The 12054-nt window shown below is 37.8% G+C and overlaps 1 protein-coding gene across 3 annotated transcripts in view; it reads right to left on the reverse strand.

The window, feature by feature from the left end:
- Window positions 1-11015, reverse strand: part of LOC143244091 (uncharacterized) — a 59721-nt gene extending 48706 nt beyond the window's left edge. For all 3 annotated transcript variants that reach the window (XM_076488150.1, XM_076488149.1, XM_076488148.1), the window contains exon 1: window positions 10797-11015. The gene's annotated coding sequence lies outside the window, so the exon portion shown is untranslated. The remainder of the gene's footprint in view (window positions 1-10796) is intronic.
- Between the last annotated feature and the right edge of the window lie 1039 nt (window positions 11016-12054).

Consider the following 12054-nt stretch of genomic DNA (forward strand, 5'->3'; position numbering starts at 1 on the left):
TGTTAAAAGTTACAGTTTAGAATTGAGTTTGAAAAGAAGGTTGTTTAGCGGGAGAGGAGTTTGAACCCTCTTCTCCGGGCAAGTCTCCTGATCCCCCACTTTTCCTTCGTTAGTAGGACCAACTAATCAGTAATTAAACGTTTCCATCATTTTGTTGGTCTGCTAATATATGACCACTGGCACTGTTCTACTCCTTATCAGTGGTGCCCATGGTAACACTTAATGGACTATATAAACATGGCTTCTGACCTCCTAAAAGACTAGATCGCTTTCCAACAGTTTGTCGTAACACATTCTAAACACACACACCCCTTTGTGGTTATAGTTTATATATATATATATTTATGGATTGAGAGAAATGAGCAACTGTCAATCTCAGTAAAGTCCAAGCCGAAGATGCTATGGATATGTTCTAGGAATAATGAAGAATAGATCACCAAGAAAAGCAACGGGTTAGATGTCAGTTAGAAGAAGACAGAGGAAAACCGAAAGATATTTGATGTAGAACAATAAAAAGGGATATGATATATTAAAATACCTGGACAAAGTAAAGGCTGAGGAATTAGTAAAAAAGTGAAAGCAGTGAAAACCTCAGTAGTTGTTCTGTGGACCACTTGAGGTATGGAAGGAACTGATAATGTGATGATACATCTGGATTAATTCGGGAATATTGTTACCAGCCTTAATTTTTCCCGCTACATTTCATTACTTTTTTTGGAAAAATTTCATAAACAGCATTTGTTAGATGACTTCCGTGGACTGTTACTATTAATCACTCTGCACTTGCAGAACAATTCGTCATCTTTTTTTTTCTGAGTGAGAAATTTTGTCACGCACAGTACAAGTCAGGGTCGATTTCTCCCTGAATCAAAACCATGTTTTTACCTTGCCCTATCGAGAGTGTGGGTCAAGCCAAGCTACACCTCTGTTCGAGGTATTCTACCGATTAGAAAAACAGAAAACTGTCCTCTCATTTACGTGCTGAATTGTACACTTGTCAATACACAGATGAATTTTTTAAATCGTAAGCTTTTGGTGTTTAATAATGTTTGAAATAAGTGATAAATAAAAAAATAATTAATTTGTGTAGTTCCTTTAATTACTCTGTGAATTTACAACGCTAAAATCAGGGGTTCGATTCCAATTGGTGAACTCAGCGGATAGCCCGATGTGGCTAAGCTATAAGAAAACATACACACACACCTTTAATTACTGGGCAGATAAAATTTAAGGCGTCTTTAGACAAACGTGACTAGACCAATTAAATGTATTGTAACCCAAAAACCGCCGTTCCTTTAAAATATTTGTATCTTTATGAAAACGCGATTTAGCCAACTGGTGGTACCGTAACCCAGAATACGACATTCGTTTGAATTATATGTGTCTTCAGAAAAAAGAGATTTAGCCAATTAGGTGTATTGTAACCCAAAAAATGCCGTTCGTTTGAAAGATATGTTATTGTTGTTTTTTCAGCTCACTTCTTACTGCTTTATCACAGTCATATGCACGAAACATTTAGAAGCTGTATGTTTAGGTACTTTGAAGTTATTTTAATAGCAGTTACTGAAATGAATGAAATACTGTTTCGGAGATATTTGTAACCGTTGTTATATTCTATACAGTATACAACGTAAAGACACATTTTGTATTGTTGTTTTTTTAAATGTCTAAAGACACTTATTTTTAACGTGAAACCGTTGTTATCGTTTTAACGTAATAAAAAATGTTAAAATGTGAGGGTAAAAGAGTGTTTGTTCGTTTGAAGTTAAGCACAAAACTACAAGATGGACTATCCGTGCTCTAACACTGGATTTAAAATTTTCTGTTCAAAATATCAAAAAGTAACCATCCGACGTTTTAAAACTTATCAAAACAGGTTATGCTACGTTCTTTTCCCAGTGGGACAGCGGTAAGTCGAGGGACTTGCAACGTCAAAATTCGAGGTTTGATTCCTCAAGGTGGACTCATCAAACAGCTTAATATAGCTTTGCTTGAGAGCAAACAACTGTTTTAAACCATTAACTAAACCTTTTATGTTATGTTTATCCCCTTAACTCCTTATACGCACGTAGCTAGTTTATAGATTTCTCTAGGGTTTAGGTGGAACAGCGGTCAGTATAGAGGATGGATTCGATTCCTGAGGTGGACACACAAGATAGTCCAATATGGTTTTGCTAGTCAACAAATACGTAATATACATATATACTAATTATGGATCTTCATCAAATGTGGTTACAAATAAAAGTTTGTTAGGGTTTCCGATATTAATAGACATGGCTTTACTTACAAGTGTATTGAATTTGACTCAAACGTGTATTAATGCAGAGGCTTTTAAACTTTCTCGGAACAAGATTCTTCCTAAACATTCCAAATCCTGACAGAACCCCTCAGCCAATCAGTAAACCTTCACAGTATAGTGTATTTTGTGTATCTGCTACACAAATTTTCTTGCTGTTTCCAGTTCGGGATCCGCTAATGATTAGCGTATGCGAGGGTCTCAGATTCGAGACGTGGAGTAACTAAGCGTGCTTCGCAATTTCAGTTGTGCATGCATCATAACTATGATAGTCAAAGTCACTATTCTATTAAAAGAAGTTACTACAGGCGGTGGGTGCTGCAGCATGGTTTTCTTCCTCCTGGTCCGCACCTCAGAATTAGGAATGGCTATGCTTTAACGAGCGGCATTTCTGATCTGGTCGTTTATTTCGTTTTGTGTCTTATGTGTTGGTTAACAAGCAAACATATGATAGAACTTACGACCTCGTGGCTGGTAAGTCTAGAATTTGTGCGTCACACACACAAAAAAGGTTCCCTGTTCTTTAAAATGTCTGTATTTTATAGAATAAATTTCCTTAATGTGGTTAGAGTGTTTGACTCGCAATAATAGGGTCATGGGTTAGAATCCACGTCACAGAACATGCTCATCCTTTCAGCACTATAATGCGACAACCAATACTACTATTTGTTGGTAAAAGAGTAGTCCAAGAGTGGATGGTGTTTCTCAACTGCCTCCTCTCTGGTCTATAACTACTAAGTTATGGACACCAGGCGCAAATAGCTGTTGCGTAGTTTTGCGCGAATTTCAGAAACAAGCAAACAAACCTAGCGTGGATGATTAGTATTAGGTTGCTGCCGACTGGCCAGTTTTGTGTATTTTATTGTTAAAGGCGAATTTTCAACAAATTTAATAATTGCCTTAGAAACTGTACTTTGGTTAGGTATAATTCCTGTGTGGTTGCCATATTTTTAAACACTTTAGTTTTTGAGTAAAAAATGAAACAGCATATGCGGGTCCTCGAACTCAAGTTCCTCTCGGTCGTTCGGCTGTTTCCGTGACGTTTTACAACTATGACGTAATAGTAGCTAAAAACGCTTCGTTGCGCGCCGGTCATTTTGTTCCTTTCAGTGCTGGTGTTTTATGTAAATCTATCGGTGCTTTTCTCGGATTACATACCTCGTGACACTATTTTTTGTCTTGATATTGCTACTTTATGTTTGTTGTATGATAACATGGTTTACTGCGTTGCTTATGGTTTTAAAACGGTTCGGCATCGGGCAAAAGCTTCTTTTCGTTTCCGTGCAAGGAGAAGAAACCGGCAAGGTGGCGACAGTGGGTGTGGATGGTCAATAGGAAGAACTGGACCACTTCATACCATGCAAAGCTTTGTCATGATCACTTTGAACGCTCATGTTTTGTGTCGGATCCCACTGTTTTGGATTCCGTGGGTTTCAAGCCAGGCAGGTTGACACTGAAAAAACTATCGGCAGTAGACAGGATCGTTCCCACCATCTTTCCTCGTGTAGAGCTGAGGACTGATCTCATCCTGCAGCGCACAGGTTCCACCACTAAGAAGCCATCCCTTGCCATCACGAAAAGAACAAACTTAAAGGTATGTGTGCAGTATAAAGCACACAATAACTAGTATAATATAATAATTTAAAAAGTACAAGTTTTTGAAGAATGTATCTCGACATACACATTTCACATTCATGAGCGTGTTTTGCATTTGTGGCACCAGAAAGTCAGTGAAACCTTGATTTCCTAGTCTAGACAGTGGACAAATCCATCCCAAATAGAGTATATTCCAAGTTTAAAAGCTGGTAGATCATTCTGTAAATTTTTTGTATCATTTTTAAATATGGAAAAGTTTGAAGAATTCCATTTTTCAAATTTAACATTTCAACATAAATTAACTATTCAGACTGCTACATCTAGTTTAATTTTATAGACAGAATTATGACGTATAACTGAAATTCATTTTGTTACGAGCCATAAATACCCGGTACAATGATTGTGGAAGGGCCGAGTATTAGTTACCATAGTCGGCAAAGTATAAACAAATAAGACCCAGTCTGTGATACCAATAATTTATAAACACCAGACAGGTTTCGAGATGTTTAAAATTGCACGTGAAATAATACAGACCATATTTGTTGTCATGACTTAGGCGTACCATTCTTCCACTGGAGGTATGACCGACTCGCGACCGGCCTGGGCGCTATTGGTATCACTTACAGTTCCGTTACTCTCACTCATGGAACTGTCCTCATCACTTGAACTTGTCAGATCTGTGTCAAAAGTAACTGTTCTAGGTTCGTTCAGAGTAGGTTTGAATTGATATGGCGCTACTCGACACTGTTCAGAACACAAAGTCAAAACAGACTCCGCCTCTGTTTCTCCTTATGCACTGGCCATGCTTATTTACATTCAACGCGCTGGCGTTGGCGGTTTGTTTGGCAACTATTACGTCACAGTACTTTTCCTAGCGGCAAACGTAAAAACTAAAACGTTCGGATTGCCGCTCGGAAAGGGCTCTTTCTGCACCAAGTTCTATGTTTCATTTATTAGCACATATTTTCTATAAAAATGTGAACCTGCAAAATTAATCAGTATGAGTAGTTCTTTTGACTGCAAAGTTTTCTTTTTTTCTGTAAAATTCACCTTTAAGCTCGTTACACAATAGGGTAACTTTGATTTGCTAATCACGGGGGATTGAGCCTTGAATTATAACATTGTAAGCCTTGTTAAACTGCCGACGGGGGGGATACGGATATTGCACCAGCTCAATGACAAATACATCTTTTACATTCACCTTTTTTTATTTATAATGATACGAGCAAAATAGTTTCGCGTCTCAAAGAATGGTATTATCAACGCGGACATTAGGTAAACTAATGTACTATCTTAGATATTCTGTCCATAACTTTGAGCTACTGCCTATAGCGGACTGTACGTAATACGTAGGTAAACTAAAGTACTATCTTAGATATTCTGTCCATAACTTTGAGCTACTGTCTATAACGGACTGTACGTAATACGTAGAGTAAGCTAAAGTACTCTCTTAGATATTCTGTACATAACTTTGAGCTACTGTCTATAACGGACTGTACGTAATACGTAGGTAAGCTAAAGTACTCTCTTAGATATTCTGTCCATAACTTTGAGCTACTGTCTATAGCGGACTGTACGTAATACGTAGGTAAGCTAAAGTACTGTCTTAGATATTCTGTCCATAACTTTGAGCTACTGCCTATAGCGGACTGTACGTAATACGTAGGTAAACTAAAGTACTATCTTAGATATTCTGTCCATAACTTTGAGCTACTGCCTATAGCGGACTGTGCGTAATACGTAGGTATACTAAAGTACTGTCTTAGATATTCTGTCCATAACTTTGAGCTACTGCCTATAGCGGACTGTACGTAATACGTAGGTATACTAAAGTACTATCTTAGATATTCTGTACATAACTTTGAGCTACGTAGGTAAGCTAAAGTACTGTCTTAGAGATTCTGTCCATAACTTTGAGGCTATAGTAAAGGAAGCCTGCCTGTAGCAAGCCACTCTTTGAAGGTTTTGTTCGAATCTTTGTACTGCATGACGGTTTTGGTAGTTTCTGTTATAACTCGCCTGTATTTGAAAGGGCTGATCGTGTTCTGCAGTATTACCACTGGGTCACGTCCAGCCCTTAACGTCTCATAATATAAGCTCAAATCGAACTCAGACTTCCCAGCTTTCATTGATTCATTTCAAAAGGCTATAGTCCATTCAGCAGAATCGTTTTCAACGTTTTTAAACTGTTCGCATTTTTATATCTTATGCTATAAAACGATGCATAAAATTACGCGTGGTGGTTGTCGATGGAGGAACACAGGAAACACGTTATAAGTTGAAACACCGAAGACAACAAGATATTAACTGTAGATATATGTACCGAAGACAACAAGGTGTTAGTAACAGATATAGGTGTGTTATATATGCTATTATGATACAATGTTTCGGGTAACGCCCTCCTTTATGTAAATTTTCTGTTCAGCTCTAAATACCTGAAGAAGAGGATTGCCCGAGAGGTTGTATCAGCAAAAGAATACACCGTATTTCTGTTTGTTTGTTTGTTTGTTTTTTAATTTCGTACAAAGCTACTCGAGGGCTATCTGTGCTAGCCGTCCCTAATTTAGCAGTGTAAGACTAGAGGGTAGGCAGCTAGTCATTACTATCCACCGCCAACTCTTGGGCTACGCTTTTACCAACGAATAGTGGGATTGATCGCACATTATAACGCCCCCACGGCTGATAGGGCGAGCATGTTTGGCGCGACGTGGATGCAAACCCGCGACCGTCAGATTACGAGTCGCAACTCTTAACACGCTTGGCCATGCCGGGCCTCTGTATTTCTGTTAATCAGTGTCCCCCGGTATTTGATATAAAGTTTTCCTTGTGTGACAACAATAGTAACCGGTATCACGATAATTTTGATTTGGAAAAAAAAAAGAGAGAGAGAATAAAATCAAACAGACAAAAATCACGTTTGAAATAGGATCCAAAATGTACAAATACGGTAATCAGCAGCCCTCCTTCCAGTTTGTAACGTCTCTGAACTGTACAAATACGGTAATCAGCAGCCCCCCTTCCAGTTTATAACGTCTCTGAACTGTACAAATACGGTAATCAGCAGCCCTCCTTCCAGTTTGTAACGTCTCTGAACTGTACAAATACGGTAATCAGCAGCCCCCCTTCCAGTTTGTAACGTCTCTGAACTGTACAAATACGGTAATCAGCAGCCCTCCTTCCAGTTTGTAACGTCTCTGAACTGTACAAATACGGTAATCAGCAGCCCCCCTTCCAGTTTGTAACGTCTCTGAACTGTACAAATACGGTAATCAGCAGCCCCCCTTCCAGTTTGTAACGTCTCTGAACTGTACAAATACGGTAATCAGTAGCCCTCCTTCCAGTTTGTAACGTCTCTGAACTGTACAAATACGGTAATCAGCAGCCCTCCTTCCAGTTTGTAACGTCTCTGAACTGTACAAATACGGTAATCAGCAGCCCTCCTTCCAGTTTGTAACGTCTCTGAACTGTACAAATACGGTAATCAGCAGCCCACCTTCCAGTTTGTAACGTCTCTGAACTGTACAAATACGGTAATCAGCAGCCCTCCTTCCAGTTTGTAACGTCTCTGAACTGTACAAATACGGTAATCAGCAGCCCCTTCCAGTTTGTAACGTCTCTGAACTGTACAAATACGGTAATCAGCAGCCCCCTTCCAGTTTGTAACGTCTCTGAACTGTACAAATACGGTAATCAGTAGCCCTCCTTCCAGTTTGTAACGTCTCTGAACTGTACAAATACGGTAATCAGCAGCCCTCCTTCCAGTTTGTAACGTCTCTGAACTGTACAAATACGGTAATCAGCAGCCCCCCTTCCAGTTTGTAACGTCTCTGAACTGTACAAATACGGTAATCAGTAGCCCTCCTTCCAGTTTGTAACGTCTCTGAACTGTACAAATACGGTAATCAGCAGCCCTCCTTCCAGTTTGTAACGTCTCTGAACTGTACAAATACGGTAATCAGCAGCCCTCCTTCCAGTTTGTAACGTCTCTGAACTGTACAAATACGGTAATCAGCAGCCCTCCTTCCAGTTTGTAACGTCTCTGAACTGTACAAATACGGTAATCAGCAGCCCTCCTTCCAGTTTGTAACGTCTCTGAACTGTACAAATACGGTAGTCAGCAACCCTCCTTCCAGTTTGTAACGTCTCTGAACTGTACAAATACGGTAATCAGCAGCCCTCCTTCCAGTTTGTAACGTCTCTGAACTGTACAAATACGGTAAACAGCAGCCCTCTTTCCAGTTTGTAACGTCTCCGAGAGCATTAGTTAGGGCAATACAATATTTAAAAATACACAGGGCGTCAATTAGGTAATATGGTAACAATAATAAAATACATATTGCTCGAATGAGCAAGGACTTCACACTGTTTGTTTATAATTAATAATAAAGCTACACAATAGGCTATCTATGCTCCGCCCACCATGGTTATCGAAGCCCGGTTTGTAACGGTATGAGTCCGTAGACATACCACTGTGCCACTAGGTGGAAACTCCACACTGTTACCTTCAAAATTTAAATACCATCTTTATATATTCATATATATTTTTTAACTACGCAACGGGAGTCGTAAAAATTAAAAACATCTGTGACAGATACACATATATTTCAAAAGATATGCTATTATTCTTAACCCTAAACTGCCAACTTAACCGTGCCATGACTGATGACAAACATTTGACATCTCTGACACTTTTAAGTTAACTGAAGCTGTTATAAAACAACAGGTCATTCTATAAACACAAAATATCATCAACGCAATTCGTTTATAATTCCCCACTTTCCTATGTTATCCGGTAAATTTTGGTTAGATAATTCAGGGGGAATATATGTTTGTTTGTTTGTTTTTTAATTTCTCGCAAAGCTACAAGAAGGCTATCTGCGCTAGCTGTCCCTAATTTAGTTGTGTAAGACTATAGAGAAGGCAGCTAGTCATCACCACCCACCACCAACTCTTGGGCTACTCTTTTACCAATGAATAGTGGAATTGACCGTCACATTATAATGCCCCCACGGCTTAAAGGGTGAGCATGTTTGATGTGACGGGAATTCGAACCCGCAACCCTCATATTACGACTCGAACGCCCTAACCATCTGGCCATGCCGGGCCTTTAGCTATATATATTAACACGTATGTGTCAAATGCACGTGACATCAGGAGGTGTCAAAAACTTAAAAGAAAAACCTTATTAATTCCTAAATTATTAACCAGAATTAGTTTACCACTTCCATATCGAAATGAAACGATTTTTTAAAAAGGCTTAGCGCAAATGGAAAAAGCGACATCCTTTTGCAAATAAACTAGATAATATTTTAATAAATGATTAGAACGTCATTAAAACTGGATACCTAAAAAATTATCATCTCACTTTAGATTAAAATGTTTATTTTTAACATGATGCAGTATTACAGGATATCTGAACTTTGACCAAATAACAAGTCTAATAAACGAGCGCTTAAAAATAGTTCTTTACAAAATATGAATAAAACAAAAGTATGCACGAAACCTAACATGTTAACATCTCTCACTAAACAGTCTATTTGCAAAATAAAATTTCATTATTTTCTTATTCATTTTATTTAATTTTTTTTCGAGATACATCTGACCTCCTCTGTTGGCTAAGTCGCAATTTCTCTAAGGTTTGCAATCTTTGTGTGTGTGTTTTTTTTTACAGCAAAGCTACATCGGGCTATCTGATGAGTTTACTGAGGGGATTGCCTTTTTTGTTTGTTTTTTGAATTTCGCGCAAAGCTACTCGAGGGTTATCTGCGCTAGCCGTCCCTAATTTAGCAGTGTAAGACTAGAGAGAAGGCAGCTAGTCATCACCACCCACCGCCAATTCTTGGGCTACTCTTTTACCAACGAAGAGTGGGATTGACCGTCACATTATAATGCCCCCACGGCTGAAAGGGCGAGCATGTTTGGTACGACGGGGATTCTAACCCGCGACCCTCGAATTACAAGTCGAAAGCTTTAACCAACCTGGCCATGACGGGCCCTTCACTGAGGGGAATCGAACTTTTTAATTTAACGTTGTAAATCCGTAGACTTACCTCTGCACCAGCAGAGGACAGGTTTGTAATCTAATGACTTTTAACAGCTTGATGACAATAGACGAAACTGGTTCGTGAATGTAGTCTAGAAATTTATATTTCTTTTTATCTCTTCTTACTAGAAAATTCCAATCAATACATATATATACATATACATGTATGCATGTTGGTGTATGTGTGCGGATGTAACTGTACATGCGTGTACGTATGTAAATACGTTTATATCTGTACATTTGTTAAATAATTTTGTTCTGTGATCACTGTACTGTAGCAGACAAAGAAACGAAGGAGAGAAATCCAAATAAATTGTTTGACAAGGGTTAGTTATTTAAAAGTACTTGGATCAACTACATCATGACTAGGACAATAACACTGAAACAATAGTTAGTAGACACACCAATCTGATTAGCATCGAATGTTTCTAAATTCATAACGTAAACTTGTTGAAACAAAATACTTTTACACATGCTAGATTAAAGCTGTATCGTACGTAGGAGAACGACTGGTTACATGATGAAACTTTGTGGAATGGACGGCAACTGTCTGTTGTGCAAACACAGGAGTAGAGGACGATGTTTCGAAAGTCTTCCGCTTTTCGTCTTCAAGCAGTTGCCGTCCATTCTATAAAGTTTCATCATGAATACTCTGCCTAAACAATCTATCAAAGACTGGTTATATATTTCTATTTTCTCTTTCAGGTATAATCAAGTGGTCCATGGTTTATATCAACCAGGCTATAAATTAATAACACTCAATTAATTAATATTTGTATATAACAAAATAAATAAAGCAACTGACACACACACACACACACAAAGGTTATTTGTAATTAATATGGACATCGAAGAACTTACTATCGGTAAGAAGGTGTGATTTTTCGTTAAAATAGGTGTCTACCTACAAAGATTCTTCTCAGAGCGATGAAAATTCACCCATAAAAAGCTGTGTGTCACTTTAACCAAACTACGTAACATCCATACTCGACTGGCTATCAGTGATTTCAGTCGCTCGTGCCATTAGCAATTCACACCATGGACTGAGATATAATGGCGGATCCGCTGCAGTGTTGGCATTGATCGGGAGAGACTGACCTAGGCCAGGTTACCATAACAACCACATACACATACACATGTAACGATGCAGAAACTAAACCCTGCTATTCTTATTAATCTTATATTGGTGCTGCCACCACGATATATATATATCATGAAGCACGCGTGAAATATTTTTTATTTAAAAAACATTGCACATCCAATAATCGAAAAAGTAATAAATAAAATAAAAATAAACTTTAAATAAATATTTCTTGGAGTGAAATATGAGTATACAGTTGATATACCATTCTACGCAGTCGTACAAATAAATAACCAATCATACTTTTATACATCGATTGGTGTAGACAGTCTTCAAGCCATGCTCTACAATATAAAGGCTTTTGGCTGTTGTCAGTTTAGCACGAGTATATTTATTAGGCGATACTTTTCAGATCATTATGGATACTATTTAAAACCTGATTTTACTACAACAATATTTTGAAAAGGAAAACTTCTCATAGGTTCACATTCTTTCTGTAATGACTTAAACACCATTTTGATTTGATATACACGTGCATTCAAAGGAAATTATCCCATACGTGTTAGTGTATCGTCTCTTTCTCTAGTTTACTTTAATATTATATATTATAAAGATACGTAAGAGTCGCTTATCTTGTGAGAAAAAAGTTTCTTTTGCTTATTTGGACATTAGTTCTTATCCTTACTTATTTCTAATTCAAATCACCTTATACTCTTTTGCTTTTCATAGGCTATTTGGACATTAGTTCTTATCCTTACTTATTTCTAAATCAAATCACCTTATACTCTTTTGCTTTTAATAGGCTATTTGGACATTAGTTCTTATCCTTACTTATTTCTAATTCAAATCACCTTATACTCTTTTGCTTTTCATAGGCTAACCTGTTCATTCTGTTATTAGATGGCGACATCTTACCGTGATTATTGAAAACATGTTATGCATAGGTGGAAGGAAATAGTAATGACTATTTTTACCGTTTTAATTAATACGTAAAGGCGCCGAGTTTTGCTTATTAAATATAAAACTGTTAATTAACAA

Source organism: Tachypleus tridentatus, chromosome 2, assembly GCF_004210375.1.
Source record: "Tachypleus tridentatus isolate NWPU-2018 chromosome 2, ASM421037v1, whole genome shotgun sequence".
In the NCBI taxonomy this organism is placed as follows: domain Eukaryota; kingdom Metazoa; phylum Arthropoda; class Merostomata; order Xiphosura; family Limulidae; genus Tachypleus; species Tachypleus tridentatus.